Below are 17,491 nucleotides of genomic sequence, written 5' to 3'. Positions count from 1 at the left end.
TTCCTCAGGCTCTGCATTGGCCGGGAATCGAACCCAGGTCAACTGCTTGGAAGGCAGCTATGCTCACCACTATACCACCAATGCTATGTGCTGCGCAGTAGCAACATTGAGACATCGACTCATAATTTCAACGTCATTTTGGTGGAAAGTGATAATTCACTTTCACGGTTTAGGTGTATGATTATGGCTTAGGTTGCGAGAGGTCCCTGGTTAAAAAATCTAGCATTTTAATCACTACAGGTTACCTTCAGATTAGTCCCGTGACACTTGTTGGGAACGTAGGGCAAAACGGAGAACATTGCGACAAGTGGGGTCACATTAGTTTGTAGCCCAAGATTTTGGATTCTACAAACAGAACTTGGCACATAGACGGTTGTGACTTCAGACGAGTCTCCTGACACTTGTGGGGGATGTAGAGAAAAATTGAGAATACCACCGTGTTCGTGAGGGTCTCCCCTTTCCAGAGTGGTCATACGAATTTGTAGGTCAAACGGTTCGGAAGCTAGAGATGTTTTTGTGAGAAGACCGATTATAGGTATTGTCTCATGGTTTGACAAAAACCGATCTAGGTCCACCATCTTTCACTGCAGATATGGAGGGGTAACATAAGCAGTTGTGGAGGATTGAGACGGATACGCCGAGTCTTAATCTCTCTAGTTGAAAACGGATCTATTTGAATGGGTATTTTCAACATTAATTGACTTTGATTCACGTACCTTTGCGTCATTTGACTCAAAATAAATGAGTTCCATTCTTTTGGAAGTCTTATTTTTTCATTTGCTCTTTAAAAAATGAATTGATCTCATTTTGCACTTTATTAATTTGTAAAAACTCGTCATCATTATGCTGTCGCGACTGAAGAAGACAGAATGTGAAAGACACAGCAGATGAACTACAGAAGATTTGAAGATTTGAACACGTCAATCGATATCTTCACTGTCATTGCTGCAGAAAGCAAAAAAATAACTTTTGGCATAAGGCTCGTTGGTCTAGGGGTATGATTCTCGCTTAGGGTGCGAGAGGTCCCGTGTTCAAATCCCGGATGAGCCCTTTTGCAGATCCTTGAGCAATCTCAGACATACAGATCTTGGGCTACTGGTCGGAACGCCGATTATCACCTCTTGGGCGCAGGACAAGGTGGCTGAATGGTTTTGGCGATGGGACTGCAAATCTATTTTGATATACACTTGTTGGTTCAACGTCGCACAACATTTATTATTTTAGATAACCTGCAGAATGTAGGAGCAATTCTGACTTCCAAGTACAACGATAATGATTCAAATGTAATACACTTGAAATGACATCCAGCCCCTAAAACAAATGAATTCCTCAGGCTCTGCATTGGCCGGGAATCGAACCCGGGTCAACTGCTTGGAAGGCAGCTATGCTCACCACTATACCACCAATGCTATGTGCTGCTCAGTAGCAACATTGAGACATCGACTCATAATTTCAACGTCATTTTGGTGGAAAGTGATAATTCACTTTCACGGTTTAGGTGTATGATTATGGCTTAGGTTGCGAGAGGTCCCTGGTTAAAAAATCTAGCATTTTAATCACTACAGGTTACCTTCAGATTAGTCCCGTGACACTTGTTGGGAACGTAGGGCAAAACGGAGAACATTGCGACAAGTGGGGTCACATTAGTTTGTAGCCCAAGATTTTGGATTCTACAAACAGAACTTGGCACATAGACGGTTGTGACTTCAGACGAGTCTCCTGACACTTGTGGGGGATGTAGAGAAAAATTGAGAATACCACCGTGTTCGTGAGGGTCTCCCCTTTCCAGAGTGGTCATACGAATTTGTAGGTCAAACGGTTCGGAAGCTAGAGATGTTTTTGTGAGAAGACCGATTATAGGTATTGTCTCATGGTTTGACAAAAACCGATCTAGGTCCACCATCTTTCACTGCAGATATGGAGGGGTAACATAAGCAGTTGTGGAGGATTGAGACGGATACGCCGAGTCTTAATCTCTCTAGTTGAAAACGGATCTATTTGAATGGGTATTTTCAACATTAATTGACTTTGATTCACGTACCTTTGCGTCATTTGACTCAAAATAAATGAGTTCCATTCTTTTGGAAGTCTTATTTTTTCATTTGCTCTTTAAAAAATGAATTGATCTCATTTTGCACTTTATTAATTTGTAAAAACTCGTCATCATTATGCTGTCGCGACTGAAGAAGACAGAATGTGAAAGACACAGCAGATGAACTACAGAAGATTTGAAGATTTGAACACGTCAATCGATATCTTCACTGTCATTGCTGCAGAAAGCAAAAAAATAACTTTTGGCATAAGGCTCGTTGGTCTAGGGGTATGATTCTCGCTTAGGGTGCGAGAGGTCCCGTGTTCAAATCCCGGATGAGCCCTTTTGCAGATCCTTGAGCAATCTCAGACATACAGATCTTGGGCTACTGGTCGGAACGCCGATTATCACCTCTTGGGCGCAGGACAAGGTGGCTGAATGGTTTTGGCGATGGGACTGCAAATCTATTTTGATATACACTTGTTGGTTCAACGTCGCACAACATTTATTATTTTAGATAACCTGCAGAATGTAGGAGCAATTCTGACTTCCAAGTACAACGATAATGATTCAAATGTAATACACTTGAAATGACATCCAGCCCCTAAAACAAATGAATTCCTCAGGCTCTGCATTGGCCGGGAATCGAACCCGGGTCAACTGCTTGGAAGGCAGCTATGCTCACCACTATACCACCAATGCTATGTGCTGCTCAGTAGCAACATTGAGACATCGACTCATAATTTGAACGTCATTTTGGTGGAAAGTGATAATTCACTTTCACGGTTTAGGTGTATGATTATGGCTTAGGTTGCGAGAGGTCCCTGGTTAAAAAATCTAGCATTTTAATCACTACAGGTTACCTTCAGATTAGTCCCGTGACACTTGTTGGGAACGTAGGGCAAAACGGAGAACATTGCGACAAGTGGGGTCACATTAGTTTGTAGCCCAAGATTTTGGATTCTACAAACAGAACTTGGCACATAGACGGTTGTGACTTCAGACGAGTCTCCTGACACTTGTGGGGGATGTAGAGAAAAATTGAGAATACCACCGTGTTCGTGAGGGTCTCCCCTTTCCAGAGTGGTCATACGAATTTGTAGGTCAAACGGTTCGGAAGCTAGAGATGTTTTTGTGAGAAGACCGATTATAGGTATTGTCTCATGGTTTGACAAAAACCGATCTAGGTCCACCATCTTTCACTGCAGATATGGAGGGGTAACATAAGCAGTTGTGGAGGATTGAGACGGATACGCCGAGTCTTAATCTCTCTAGTTGAAAACGGATCTATTTGAATGGGTATTTTCAACATTAATTGACTTTGATTCACGTAGCTTTGCGTCATTTGACTCAAAATAAATGAGTTCCATTCTTTTGGAAGTCTTATTTTTTCATTTGCTCTTTAAAAAATGAATTGATCTCATTTTGCACTTTATTAATTTGTAAAAACTCGTCATCATTATGCTGTCGCGACTGAAGAAGACAGAATGTGAAAGACACAGCAGATGAACTACAGAAGATTTGAACTGAATCATGGTCAAGATTTTGGAAGACTGTTATGCTCACAAGTAAAGCACAAAACACTCACATGATGTTCAATCGTTCCAAGCACCATGGACACGTCAATCGATATCTTCACTGTCATTGCTGCAGAAAGCAAAAAAATAACTTTTGGCATAAGGCTCGTTGGTCTAGGGGTATGATTCTCGCTTAGGGTGCGAGAGGTCCCGGGTTCAAATCCCGGATGAGCCCTTTTGCAGATCCTTGAGCAATCTCAGACAGGCAGATCTTGGGCTACTGGTCGGAACGCCGATTATCACCTCTTGGGCGCAGGACAAGGTGGCTGAATGGTTTTGGCGATGGGACTGCAAATCTATTTTGATATACACTTGTTGGTTCAACGTCGCACAACATTTATTATTTTAGATAACCTGCAGAATGTAGGAGCAATTCTGACTTCCAAGTACAACGATAATGATTCAAATGTAATACACTTGAAATGACATCCAGCCCCTAAAACAAATGAATTCCTCTGGCTCTGCATTGGCCGGGAATCGAACCCGGGTCAACTGCTTGGAAGGCAGCTATGCTCACCACTATACCACCAATGCTATGTGCAGCTCAGTAGCAACATTGAGACATCGACTCATAATTTGAACGTCATTTTGGTGGAAAGTGATAATTCACTTTCACGGTTTAGGTGTATGATTATGGCTTAGGTTGCGAGAGGTCCCTGGTTAAAAAATCTAGCATTTTAATCACTACAGGTTACCTTCAGATTAGTCCCGTGACACTTGTTGGGAACGTAGGGCAAAACGGAGAACATTGCGACAAGTGGGGTCACATTAGTTTGTAGCCCAAGATTTTGGATTCTACAAACAGAACTTGGCACATAGACGGTTGTGACTTCAGACGAGTCTCCTGACACTTGTGGGGGATGTAGAGAAAAATTGAGAATACCACCGTGTTCGTGAGGGTCTCCTCATTCCAGAGAGTGGTCATATGAATTTGTAGGTCAAACGGTTCGGAAGCTAGAGATGTTTTTGTGAGAAGACCGAAGACCGCAGGACAAGGTGGCTGAATGGTTTTGGCGATGGGACTGCAAATCTATTTTGATATACACTTGTTGGTTCAACGTCGCACAACATTTATTATTTTAGATAACCTGCAGAATGTAGGAGCAATTCTGACTTCCAAGTACAACGATAATGATTCAAATGTAATACACTTGAAATGACATCCAGCCCCTAATACAAATGAATTCCTCTGGCTCTGCATTGGCCGGGAATCGAACCCGGGTCAACTGCTTGGAAGGCAGCTATGCTCACCACTATACCACCAATGCTATGTGCAGCTCAGTAGCAACATTGAGACATCGACTCATAATTTGAACGTCATTTTGGTGGAAAGTGATAATTCACTTTCACGGTTTAGGTGTATGATTATGGCTTAGGTTGCGAGAGGTCCCTGGTTAAAAAATCTAGCATTTTAATCACTACAGGTTACCTTCAGATTAGTCCCGTGACACTTGTTGGGAACGTAGGGCAAAACGGAGAACATTGCGACAAGTGGGGTCACATTAGTTTGTAGCCCAAGATTTTGGATTCTACAAACAGAACTTGGCACATAGACGGTTGTGACTTCAGACGAGTCTCCTGACACTTGTGGGGGATGTAGAGAAAAATTGAGAATACCACCGTGTTCGTGAGGGTCTCCTCATTCCAGAGAGTGGTCATATGAATTTGTAGGTCAAACGGTTCGGAAGCTAGAGATGTTTTTGTGAGAAGACCGATTATAGGTATTGTCTCATGGTTTGACAAAAACCGATCTAGGTCCACCATCTTTCACTGCAGATATGGAGCGGTAACATAAGCAGTTGTGGAGGATTGAGACGGATACGCCGAGTCTTAATCTCTCTAGTTGAAAACGGATCTATTTGAATGGGTATTTTCAACATTAATTGACTTTGATTCACGTACCTTTGCGTCATTTGACTCAAAATAAATGAGTTCCATTCTTTTGGAAGTCTTATTTTTTCATTTGCTCTTTAAAAAATGAATTGATCTCATTTTGCACTTTATTAATTTGTAAAAACTCGTCATCATTATGCTGTCGCGACTGAAGAAGACAGAATGTGAAAGACACAGCAGATGAACTACAGAAGATTTGAACTGAATCATGGTCAAGATTTTGGAAGACTGTTATGCTCACAAGTAAAGCACAAAACACTCACATGATGTTCAATCGTTCCAAGCACCATGGACACGTCAATCGATATCTTCACTGTCATTGCTGCAGAAAGCAAAAAAATAACTTTTGGCATAAGGCTCGTTGGTCTAGGGGTATGATTCTCGCTTAGGGTGCGAGAGGTCCCGGGTTCAAATCCCGGATGAGCCCTTTTGCAGATCCTTGAGCAATCTCAGACAGGCAGATCTTGGGCTACTGGTCGGAACGCCGATTATCACCTCTTGGGCGCAGGACAAGGTGGCTGAATGGTTTTGGCGATGGGACTGCAAATCTATTTTGATATACACTTGTTGGTTCAACGTCGCACAACATTTATTATTTTAGATAACCTGCAGAATGTAGGAGCAATTCTGACTTCCAAGTACAACGATAATGATTCAAATGTAATACACTTGAAATGACATCCAGCCCCTAAAACAAATGAATTCCTCTGGCTCTGCATTGGCCGGGAATCGAACCCGGGTCAACTGCTTGGAAGGCAGCTATGCTCACCACTATACCACCAATGCTATGTGCAGCTCAGTAGCAACATTGAGACATCGACTCATAATTTGAACGTCATTTTGGTGGAAAGTGATAATTCACTTTCACGGTTTAGGTGTATGATTATGGCTTAGGTTGCGAGAGGTCCCTGGTTAAAAAATCTAGCATTTTAATCACTACAGGTTACCTTCAGATTAGTCCCGTGACACTTGTTGGGAACGTAGGGCAAAACGGAGAACATTGCGACAAGTGGGGTCACATTAGTTTGTAGCCCAAGATTTTGGATTCTACAAACAGAACTTGGCACATAGACGGTTGTGACTTCAGACGAGTCTCCTGACACTTGTGGGGGATGTAGAGAAAAATTGAGAATACCACCGTGTTCGTGAGGGTCTCCTCATTCCAGAGAGTGGTCATATGAATTTGTAGGTCAAACGGTTCGGAAGCTAGAGATGTTTTTGTGAGAAGACCGATTATAGGTATTGTCTCATGGTTTGACAAAAACCGATCTAGGTCCACCATCTTTCACTGCAGATATGGAGCGGTAACATAAGCAGTTGTGGAGGATTGAGACGGATACGCCGAGTCTTAATCTCTCTAGTTGAAAACGGATCTATTTGAATGGGTATTTTCAACATTAATTGACTTTGATTCACGTACCTTTGCGTCATTTGACTCAAAATAAATGAGTTCCATTCTTTTGGAAGTCTTATTTTTTCATTTGCTCTTTAAAAAATGAATTGATCTCATTTTGCACTTTATTAATTTGTAAAAACTCGTCATCATTATGCTGTCGCGACTGAAGAAGACAGAATGTGAAAGACACAGCAGATGAACTACAGAAGATTTGAACTGAATCATGGTCAAGATTTTGGAAGACTGTTATGCTCACAAGTAAAGCACAAAACACTCACATGATGTTCAATCGTTCCAAGCACCATGGACACGTCAATCGATATCTTCACTGTCATTGCTGCAGAAAGCAAAAAAATAACTTTTGGCATAAGGCTCGTTTGTCTAGGGGTATGATTCTCGCTTAGGGTGCGAGAGGTCCCGGGTTCAAATCCCGGATGAGCCCTTTTGCAGATCCTTGAGCAATCTCAGACAGGCAGATCTTGGGCTACTGGTCGGAACGCCGATTATCACCCCTTGGGCGCAGGACAAGGTGGCTGAATGGTTTTGGCGATGGGACTGCAAATCTATTTTGATATACACTTGTTGGTTCAACGTCGCACAACATTTATTATTTTAGATAACCTGCAGAATGTAGGAGCAATTCTGACTTCCAAGTACAACGATAATGATTCAAATGTAATACACTTGAAATGACATCCAGCCCCTAAAACAAATGAATTCCTCTGGCTCTGCATTGGCCGGGAATCGAACCCGGGTCAACTGCTTGGAAGGCAGCTATGCTCACCACTATACCACCAATGCTATGTGCAGCTCAGTAGCAACATTGAGACATCGACTCATAATTTGAACGTCATTTTGGTGGAAAGTGATAATTCACTTTCACGGTTTAGGTGTATGATTATGGCTTAGGTTGCGAGAGGTCCCTGGTTAAAAAATCTAGCATTTTAATCACTACAGGTTACCTTCAGATTAGTCCCGTGACACTTGTTGGGAACGTAGGGCAAAACGGAGAACATTGCGACAAGTGGGGTCACATTAGTTTGTAGCCCAAGATTTTGGATTCTACAAACAGAACTTGGCACATAGACGGTTGTGACTTCAGACGAGTCTCCTGACACTTGTGGGGGATGTAGAGAAAAATTGAGAATACCACCGTGTTCGTGAGGGTCTCCTCATTCCAGAGAGTGGTCATATGAATTTGTAGGTCAAACGGTTCGGAAGCTAGAGATGTTTTTGTGAGAAGACCGATTATAGGTATTGTCTCATGGTTTGACAAAAACCGATCTAGGTCCACCATCTTTCACTGCAGATATGGAGGGGTAACATAAGCAGTTGTGGAGGATTGAGATGGATACGCCGAGTCTTAATCTCTCTAGTTGAAAACGGATCTATTTGAATGGGTATTTTCAACATTAATTGACTTTGATTCACGTACCTTTGCGTCATTTGACTCAAAATAAATGAGTTCCATTCTTTTGGAAGTCTTATTTTTTCATTTGCTCTTTAAAAAATGAATTGATCTCATTTTGCACTTTATTAATTTGTAAAAACTCGTCATCATTATGCTGTCGCGACTGAAGAAGACAGAATGTGAAAGACACAGCAGATGAACTACAGAAGATTTGAACTGAATCATGGTCAAGATTTTGGAAGACTGTTATGCTCACAAGTAAAGCACAAAACACTCACATGATGTTCAATCGTTCCAAGCACCATGGACACGTCAATCGATATCTTCACTGTCATTGCTGCAGAAAGCAAAAAAATAACTTTTGGCATAAGGCTCGTTGGTCTAGGGGTATGATTCTCGTTTTGGCGATGGGACTGCAAATCTATTTTGATATACACTTGTTGGTTCAACGTCGCACAACATTTATTATTTTAGATAACCTGCAGAATGTAGGAGCAATTCTGACTTCCAAGTACAACGATAATCATTCAAATGTAATACACTTGAAATGACATCCAGCCCCTAAAACAAATGAATTCCTCAGGCTCTGCATTGGCCGGGAATCGAACCCGGGTCAACTGCTTGGAAGGCAGCTATGCTCACCACTATACCACCAATGCTATGTGCAGCTCAGTAGCAACATTGAGACATCGACTCATAATTTGAACGTCATTTTGGTGGAAAGTGATAATTCACTTTCACGGTTTAGGTGTATGATTATGGCTTAGGTTGCGAGAGGTCCCTGGTTAAAAAATCTAGCATTTTAATCACTACAGGTTACCTTCAGATTAGTCCCGTGACACTTGTTGGGAACGTAGGGCAAAACGGAGAACATTGCGACAAGTGGGGTCACATTAGTTTGTAGCCCAAGATTTTGGATTCTACAAACAGAACTTGGCACATAGACGGTTGTGACTTCAGACGAGTCTCCTGACACTTGTGGGGGATGTAGAGAAAAATTGAGAATACCACCGTGTTCGTGAGGGTCTCCTCATTCCAGAGAGTGGTCATATGAATTTGTAGGTCAAACGGTTCGGAAGCTAGAGATGTTTTTGTGAGAAGACCGATTATAGGTATTGTCTCATGGTTTGACAAAAACCGATCTAGGTCCACCATCTTTCACTGCAGATATGGAGGGGTAACATAAGCAGTTGTGGAGGATTGAGATGGATACGCCGAGTCTTAATCTCTCTAGTTGAAAACGGATCTATTTGAATGGGTATTTTCAACATTAATTGACTTTGATTCACGTACCTTTGCGTCATTTGACTCAAAATAAATGAGTTCCATTCTTTTGGAAGTCTTATTTTTTCATTTGCTCTTTAAAAAATGAATTGATCTCATTTTGCACTTTATTAATTTGTAAAAACTCGTCATCATTATGCTGTCGCGACTGAAGAAGACAGAATGTGAAAGACACAGCAGATGAACTACAGAAGATTTGAACTGAATCATGGTCAAGATTTTGGAAGACTGTTATGCTCACAAGTAAAGCACAAAACACTCACATGATGTTCAATCGTTCCAAGCACCATGGACACGTCAATCGATATCTTCACTGTCATTGCTGCAGAAAGCAAAAAAATAACTTTTGGCATAAGGCTCGTTGGTCTAGGGGTATGATTCTCGTTTTGGCGATGGGACTGCAAATCTATTTTGATATACACTTGTTGGTTCAACGTCGCACAACATTTATTATTTTAGATAACCTGCAGAATGTAGGAGCAATTCTGACTTCCAAGTACAACGATAATCATTCAAATGTAATACACTTGAAATGACATCCAGCCCCTAAAACAAATGAATTCCTCAGGCTCTGCATTGGCCGGGAATCGAACCCGGGTCAACTGCTTGGAAGGCAGCTATGCTCACCACTATACCACCAATGCTATGTGCAGCTCAGTAGCAACATTGAGACATCGACTCATAATTTGAACGTCATTTTGGTGGAAAGTGATAATTCACTTTCACGGTTTAGGTGTATGATTATGGCTTAGGTTGCGAGAGGTCCCTGGTTAAAAAATCTAGCATTTTAATCACTACAGGTTACCTTCAGATTAGTCCCGTGACACTTGTTGGGAACGTAGGGCAAAACGGAGAACATTGCGACAAGTGGGGTCACATTAGTTTGTAGCCCAAGATTTTGGATTCTACAAACAGAACTTGGCACATAGACGGTTGTGACTTCAGACGAGTCTCCTGACACTTGTGGGGGATGTAGAGAAAAATTGAGAATACCACCGTGTTCGTGAGGGTCTCCTCATTCCAGAGAGTGGTCATATGAATTTGTAGGTCAAACGGTTCGGAAGCTAGAGATGTTTTTGTGAGAAGACCGATTATAGGTATTGTCTCATGGTTTGACAAAAACCGATCTAGGTCCACCATCTTTCACTGCAGATATGGAGGGGTAACATAAGCAGTTGTGGAGGATTGAGATGGATACGCCGAGTCTTAATCTCTCTAGTTGAAAACGGATCTATTTGAATGGGTATTTTCAACATTAATTGACTTTGATTCACGTACCTTTGCGTCATTTGACTCAAAATAAATGAGTTCCATTCTTTTGGAAGTCTTATTTTTTCATTTGCTCTTTAAAAAATGAATTGATCTCATTTTGCACTTTATTAATTTGTAAAAACTCGTCATCATTATGCTGTCGCGACTGAAGAAGACAGAATGTGAAAGACACAGCAGATGAACTACAGAAGATTTGAACTGAATCATGGTCAAGATTTTGGAAGACTGTTATGCTCACAAGTAAAGCACAAAACACTCACATGATGTTCAATCGTTCCAAGCACCATGGACACGTCAATCGATATCTTCACTGTCATTGCTGCAGAAAGCAAAAAAATAACTTTTGGCATAAGGCTCGTTGGTCTAGGGGTATGATTCTCGTTTTGGCGATGGGACTGCAAATCTATTTTGATATACACTTGTTGGTTCAACGTCGCACAACATTTATTATTTTAGATAACCTGCAGAATGTAGGAGCAATTCTGACTTCCAAGTACAACGATAATCATTCAAATGTAATACACTTGAAATGACATCCAGCCCCTAAAACAAATGAATTCCTCAGGCTCTGCATTGGCCGGGAATCGAACCCGGGTCAACTGCTTGGAAGGCAGCTATGCTCACCACTATACCACCAATGCTATGTGCAGCTCAGTAGCAACATTGAGACATCGACTCATAATTTGAACGTCATTTTGGTGGAAAGTGATAATTCACTTTCACGGTTTAGGTGTATGATTATGGCTTAGGTTGCGAGAGGTCCCTGGTTAAAAAATCTAGCATTTTAATCACTACAGGTTACCTTCAGATTAGTCCCGTGACACTTGTTGGGAACGTAGGGCAAAACGGAGAACATTGCGACAAGTGGGGTCACATTAGTTTGTAGCCCAAGATTTTGGATTCTACAAACAGAACTTGGCACATAGACGGTTGTGACTTCAGACGAGTCTCCTGACACTTGTGGGGGATGTAGAGAAAAATTGAGAATACCACCGTGTTCGTGAGGGTCTCCTCATTCCAGAGAGTGGTCATATGAATTTGTAGGTCAAACGGTTCGGAAGCTAGAGATGTTTTTGTGAGAAGACCGATTATAGGTATTGTCTCATGGTTTGACAAAAACCGATCTAGGTCCACCATCTTTCACTGCAGATATGGAGGGGTAACATAAGCAGTTGTGGAGGATTGAGATGGATACGCCGAGTCTTAATCTCTCTAGTTGAAAACGGATCTATTTGAATGGGTATTTTCAACATTAATTGACTTTGATTCACGTACCTTTGCGTCATTTGACTCAAAATAAATGAGTTCCATTCTTTTGGAAGTCTTATTTTTTCATTTGCTCTTTAAAAAATGAATTGATCTCATTTTGCACTTTATTAATTTGTAAAAACTCGTCATCATTATGCTGTCGCGACTGAAGAAGACAGAATGTGAAAGACACAGCAGATGAACTACAGAAGATTTGAACTGAATCATGGTCAAGATTTTGGAAGACTGTTATGCTCACAAGTAAAGCACAAAACACTCACATGATGTTCAATCGTTCCAAGCACCATGGACACGTCAATCGATATCTTCACTGTCATTGCTGCAGAAAGCAAAAAAATAACTTTTGGCATAAGGCTCGTTGGTCTAGGGGTATGATTCTCGCTTAGGGTGCGAGAGGTCCCGGGTTCAAATCCCGGATGAGCCCTTTTGCAGATCCTTGAGCAATCTCAGACAGGCAGATCTTGGGCTACTTGTCGGAACGCCGATTATCACCTCTTGGGCGCAGGACAAGGTGGCTGAATGGTTTTGGCGATGGGACTGCAAATCTATTTTGATATACACTTGTTGGTTCAACGTCGCACAACATTTATTATTTTAGATAACCTGCAGAATGTAGGAGCAATTCTGACTTCCAAGTACAACGATAATGATTCAAATGTAATACACTTGAAATGACATCCAGCCCCTAAAACAAATGAATTCCTCAGGCTCTGCATTGGCCGGGAATCGAACCCGGGTCAACTGCTTGGAAGGCAGCTATGCTCACCACTATACCACCAATGCTATGTACAGCTCAGTAGCAACATTGAGACATCGACTCATAATTTGAACGTCATTTTGGTGGAAAGTGATAATTCACTTTCACGGTTTAGGTGTATGATTATGGCTTAGGTTGCGAGAGGTCCCTGGTTAAAAAATCTAGCATTTTAATCACTACAGGTTACCTTCAGATTAGTCCCGTGACACTTGTTGGGAACGTAGGGCAAAACGGAGAACATTGCGACAAGTGGGGTCACATTAGTTTGTAGCCCAAGATTTTGGATTCTACAAACAGAACTTGGCACATAGACGGTTGTGACTTCAGACGAGTCTCCTGACACTTGTGGGGGATGTAGAGAAAAATTGAGAATACCACCGTGTTCGTGAGGGTCTCCTCATTCCAGAGAGTGGTCATATGAATTTGTAGGTCAAACGGTTCGGAAGCTAGAGATGTTTTTGTGAGAAGACCGATTATAGGTATTGTCTCATGGTTTGACAAAAACCGATCTAGGTCCACCATCTTTCACTGCAGATATGGAGGGGTAACATAAGCAGTTGTGGAGGATTGAGATGGATACGCCGAGTCTTAATCTCTCTAGTTGAAAACGGATCTATTTGAATGGGTATTTTCAACATTAATTGACTTTGATTCACGTACCTTTGCGTCATTTGACTCAAAATAAATGAGTTCCATTCTTTTGGAAGTCTTATTTTTTCATTTGCTCTTTAAAAAATGAATTGATCTCATTTTGCACTTTATTAATTTGTAAAAACTCGTCATCATTATGCTGTCGCGACTGAAGAAGACAGAATGTGAAAGACACAGCAGATGAACTACAGAAGATTTGAACTGAATCATGGTCAAGATTTTGGAAGACTGTTATGCTCACAAGTAAAGCACAAAACACTCACATGATGTTCAATCGTTCCAAGCACCATGGACACGTCAATCGATATCTTCACTGTCATTGCTGCAGAAAGCAAAAAAATAACTTTTGGCATAAGGCTCGTTGGTCTAGGGGTATGATTCTCGTTTTGGCGATGGGACTGCAAATCTATTTTGATATACACTTGTTGGTTCAACGTCGCACAACATTTATTATTTTAGATAACCTGCAGAATGTAGGAGCAATTCTGACTTCCAAGTACAACGATAATGATTCAAATGTAATACACTTGAAATGACATCCAGCCCCTAAAACAAATGAATTCCTCAGGCTCTGCATTGGCCGGGAATCGAACCCGGGTCAACTGCTTGGAAGGCAGCTATGCTCACCACTATACCACCAATGCTATGTGCAGCTCAGTAGCAACATTGAGACATCGACTCATAATTTGAACGTCATTTTGGTGGAAAGTGATAATTCACTTTCACGGTTTAGGTGTATGATTATGGCTTAGGTTGCGAGAGGTCCCTGGTTAAAAAATCTAGCATTTTAATCACTACAGGTTACCTTCAGATTAGTCCCGTGACACTTGTTGGGAACGTAGGGCAAAACGGAGAACATTGCGACAAGTGGGGTCACATTAGTTTGTAGCCCAAGATTTTGGATTCTACAAACAGAACTTGGCACATAGACGGTTGTGACTTCAGACGAGTCTCCTGACACTTGTGGGGGATGTAGAGAAAAATTGAGAATACCACCGTGTTCGTGAGGGTCTCCTCATTCCAGAGAGTGGTCATATGAATTTGTAGGTCAAACGGTTCGGAAGCTAGAGATGTTTTTGTGAGAAGACCGATTATAGGTATTGTCTCATGGTTTGACAAAAACCGATCTAGGTCCACCATCTTTCACTGCAGATATGGAGGGGTAACATAAGCAGTTGTGGAGGATTGAGATGGATACGCCGAGTCTTAATCTCTCTAGTTGAAAACGGATCTATTTGAATGGGTATTTTCAACATTAATTGACTTTGATTCACGTACCTTTGCGTCATTTGACTCAAAATAAATGAGTTCCATTCTTTTGGAAGTCTTATTTTTTCATTTGCTCTTTAAAAAATGAATTGATCTCATTTTGCACTTTATTAATTTGTAAAAACTCGTCATCATTATGCTGTCGCGACTGAAGAAGACAGAATGTGAAAGACACAGCAGATGAACTACAGAAGATTTGAACTGAATCATGGTCAAGATTTTGGAAGACTGTTATGCTCACAAGTAAAGCACAAAACACTCACATGATGTTCAATCGTTCCAAGCACCATGGACACGTCAATCGATATCTTCACTGTCATTGCTGCAGAAAGCAAAAAAATAACTTTTGGCATAAGGCTCGTTGGTCTAGGGGTATGATTCTCGCTTAGGGTGCGAGAGGTCCCGGGTTCAAATCCCGGATGAGCCCTTTTGCAGATCCTTGAGCAATCTCAGACAGGCAGATCTTGGGCTACTTGTCGGAACGCCGATTATCACCTCTTGGGCGCAGGACAAGGTGGCTGAATGGTTTTGGCGATGGGACTGCAAATCTATTTTGATATACACTTGTTGGTTCAACGTCGCACAACATTTATTATTTTAGATAACCTGCAGAATGTAGGAGCAATTCTGACTTCCAAGTACAACGATAATGATTCAAATGTAATACACTTGAAATGACATCCAGCCCCTAAAACAAATGAATTCCTCAGGCTCTGCATTGGCCGGGAATCGAACCCGGGTCAACTGCTTGGAAGGCAGCTATGCTCACCACTATACCACCAATGCTATGTACAGCTCAGTAGCAACATTGAGACATCGACTCATAATTTGAACGTCATTTTGGTGGAAAGTGATAATTCACTTTCACGGTTTAGGTGTATGATTATGGCTTAGGTTGCGAGAGGTCCCTGGTTAAAAAATCTAGCATTTTAATCACTACAGGTTACCTTCAGATTAGTCCCGTGACACTTGTTGGGAACGTAGGGCAAAACGGAGAACATTGCGACAAGTGGGGTCACATTAGTTTGTAGCCCAAGATTTTGGATTCTACAAACAGAACTTGGCACATAGACGGTTGTGACTTCAGACGAGTCTCCTGACACTTGTGGGGGATGTAGAGAAAAATTGAGAATACCACCGTGTTCGTGAGGGTCTCCTCATTCCAGAGAGTGGTCATATGAATTTGTAGGTCAAACGGTTCGGAAGCTAGAGATGTTTTTGTGAGAAGACCGATTATAGGTATTGTCTCATGGTTTGACAAAAACCGATCTAGGTCCACCATCTTTCACTGCAGATATGGAGGGGTAACATAAGCAGTTGTGGAGGATTGAGATGGATACGCCGAGTCTTAATCTCTCTAGTTGAAAACGGATCTATTTGAATGGGTATTTTCAACATTAATTGACTTTGATTCACGTACCTTTGCGTCATTTGACTCAAAATAAATGAGTTCCATTCTTTTGGAAGTCTTATTTTTTCATTTGCTCTTTAAAAAATGAATTGATCTCATTTTGCACTTTATTAATTTGTAAAACTCGTCATCATTATGCTGTCGCGACTGAAGAAGACAGAATGTGAAAGACACAGCAGATGAACTACAGAAGATTTGAACTGAATCATGGTCAAGATTTTGGAAGACTGTTATGCTCACAAGTAAAGCACAAAACACTCACATGATGTTCAATCGTTCCAAGCACCATGGACACGTCAATCGATATCTTCACTGTCATTGCTGCAGAAAGCAAAAAAATAACTTTTGGCATAAGGCTCGTTGGTCTAGGGGTATGATTCTCGCTTAGGGTGCGAGAGGTCCCGGGTTCAAATCCCGGATGAGCCCTTTTGCAGATCCTTGAGCAATCTCAGACAGGCAGATCTTGGGCTACTGGTCGGAACGCCGATTATCACCTCTTGGGCGCAGGACAAGGTGGCTGAATGGTTTTGGCGATGGGACTGCAAATCTATTTTGATATACACTTGTTGGTTCAACGTCGCACAACATTTATTATTTTAGATAACCTGCAGAATGTAGGAGCAATTCTGACTTCCAAGTACAACGATAATGATTCAAATGTAATACACTTGAAATGACATCCAGCCCCTAAAACAAATGAATTCCTCTGGCTCTGCATTGGCCGGGAATCGAACCCGGGTCAACTGCTTGGAAGGCAGCTATGCTCACCACTATACCACCAATGCTATGTGCAGCTCAGTAGCAACATTGAGACATCGACTCATAATTTGAACGTCATTTTGGTGGAAAGTGATAATTCACTTTCACGGTTTAGGTGTATGATTATGGCTTAGGTTGCGAGAGGTCCCTGGTTAAAAAATCTAGCATTTTAATCACTACAGGTTACCTTCAGATTAGTCCCGTGACACTTGTTGGGAACGTAGGGCAAAACGGAGAACATTGCGACAAGTGGGGTCACATTAGTTTGTAGCCCAAGATTTTGGATTCTACAAACAGAACTTGGCACATAGACGGTTGTGACTTCAGACGAGTCTTCTGACACTTGTGGGGGATGTAGAGAAAAATTGAGAATACCACCGTGTTCGTGAGGGTCTCCTCATTCCAGAGAGTGGTCATATGAATTTGTAGGTCAAACGGTTCGGAAGCTAGAGATGTTTTTGTGAGAAGACCGATTATAGGTATTGTCTCATGGTTTGACAAAAACCGATC

General features: G+C 41.6%; 20 non-coding genes across 20 annotated transcripts; 6 read left to right on the top strand and 14 right to left on the bottom strand.

Moving 5' to 3' along the window:
* Positions 1 to 12: 12 nt before the first annotated feature.
* trnag-ucc lies at positions 13 to 84 on the bottom strand. The gene has a single exon. It is a non-coding gene; the product is annotated as a tRNA-Gly (tRNA).
* Positions 85 to 1,337: 1,253 nt separating this feature from the next.
* Positions 1,338 to 1,409, bottom strand: trnag-ucc. Its single transcript has one exon. It is a non-coding gene; the product is annotated as a tRNA-Gly (tRNA).
* Positions 1,410 to 2,662: 1,253 nt separating this feature from the next.
* trnag-ucc lies at positions 2,663 to 2,734 on the bottom strand. Its single transcript has one exon. It is a non-coding gene; the product is annotated as a tRNA-Gly (tRNA).
* Positions 2,735 to 3,712: 978 nt separating this feature from the next.
* trnap-agg lies at positions 3,713 to 3,784 on the top strand. The gene has a single exon. It is a non-coding gene; the product is annotated as a tRNA-Pro (tRNA).
* Positions 3,785 to 4,071: 287 nt separating this feature from the next.
* trnag-ucc lies at positions 4,072 to 4,143 on the bottom strand. Its single transcript has one exon. It is a non-coding gene; the product is annotated as a tRNA-Gly (tRNA).
* Positions 4,144 to 4,805: 662 nt separating this feature from the next.
* Positions 4,806 to 4,877, bottom strand: trnag-ucc. Its single transcript has one exon. It is a non-coding gene; the product is annotated as a tRNA-Gly (tRNA).
* Positions 4,878 to 5,857: 980 nt separating this feature from the next.
* On the top strand, positions 5,858 to 5,929 carry trnap-agg. Its single transcript has one exon. It is a non-coding gene; the product is annotated as a tRNA-Pro (tRNA).
* A 287-nt stretch (positions 5,930 to 6,216) lies between these two features.
* On the bottom strand, positions 6,217 to 6,288 carry trnag-ucc. The gene has a single exon. It is a non-coding gene; the product is annotated as a tRNA-Gly (tRNA).
* A 980-nt stretch (positions 6,289 to 7,268) lies between these two features.
* On the top strand, positions 7,269 to 7,340 carry trnap-agg. The gene has a single exon. It is a non-coding gene; the product is annotated as a tRNA-Pro (tRNA).
* Positions 7,341 to 7,627: 287 nt separating this feature from the next.
* trnag-ucc lies at positions 7,628 to 7,699 on the bottom strand. Its single transcript has one exon. It is a non-coding gene; the product is annotated as a tRNA-Gly (tRNA).
* A 1,197-nt stretch (positions 7,700 to 8,896) lies between these two features.
* trnag-ucc lies at positions 8,897 to 8,968 on the bottom strand. The gene has a single exon. It is a non-coding gene; the product is annotated as a tRNA-Gly (tRNA).
* A 1,197-nt stretch (positions 8,969 to 10,165) lies between these two features.
* On the bottom strand, positions 10,166 to 10,237 carry trnag-ucc. The gene has a single exon. It is a non-coding gene; the product is annotated as a tRNA-Gly (tRNA).
* A 1,197-nt stretch (positions 10,238 to 11,434) lies between these two features.
* trnag-ucc lies at positions 11,435 to 11,506 on the bottom strand. The gene has a single exon. It is a non-coding gene; the product is annotated as a tRNA-Gly (tRNA).
* Positions 11,507 to 12,486: 980 nt separating this feature from the next.
* trnap-agg lies at positions 12,487 to 12,558 on the top strand. Its single transcript has one exon. It is a non-coding gene; the product is annotated as a tRNA-Pro (tRNA).
* A 287-nt stretch (positions 12,559 to 12,845) lies between these two features.
* Positions 12,846 to 12,917, bottom strand: trnag-ucc. Its single transcript has one exon. It is a non-coding gene; the product is annotated as a tRNA-Gly (tRNA).
* A 1,197-nt stretch (positions 12,918 to 14,114) lies between these two features.
* trnag-ucc lies at positions 14,115 to 14,186 on the bottom strand. The gene has a single exon. It is a non-coding gene; the product is annotated as a tRNA-Gly (tRNA).
* Positions 14,187 to 15,166: 980 nt separating this feature from the next.
* Positions 15,167 to 15,238, top strand: trnap-agg. Its single transcript has one exon. It is a non-coding gene; the product is annotated as a tRNA-Pro (tRNA).
* A 287-nt stretch (positions 15,239 to 15,525) lies between these two features.
* On the bottom strand, positions 15,526 to 15,597 carry trnag-ucc. The gene has a single exon. It is a non-coding gene; the product is annotated as a tRNA-Gly (tRNA).
* A 979-nt stretch (positions 15,598 to 16,576) lies between these two features.
* On the top strand, positions 16,577 to 16,648 carry trnap-agg. Its single transcript has one exon. It is a non-coding gene; the product is annotated as a tRNA-Pro (tRNA).
* A 287-nt stretch (positions 16,649 to 16,935) lies between these two features.
* On the bottom strand, positions 16,936 to 17,007 carry trnag-ucc. The gene has a single exon. It is a non-coding gene; the product is annotated as a tRNA-Gly (tRNA).
* Between the last annotated feature and the right edge of the window lie 484 nt (positions 17,008 to 17,491).

Source organism: Oncorhynchus mykiss, chromosome 9 (assembly GCF_013265735.2).
Source record: "Oncorhynchus mykiss isolate Arlee chromosome 9, USDA_OmykA_1.1, whole genome shotgun sequence".
NCBI classification, from domain to species: Eukaryota; Metazoa; Chordata; class Actinopteri; order Salmoniformes; family Salmonidae; genus Oncorhynchus; species Oncorhynchus mykiss.
This window is presented reverse-complemented; position numbering and strand designations above follow the sequence as displayed.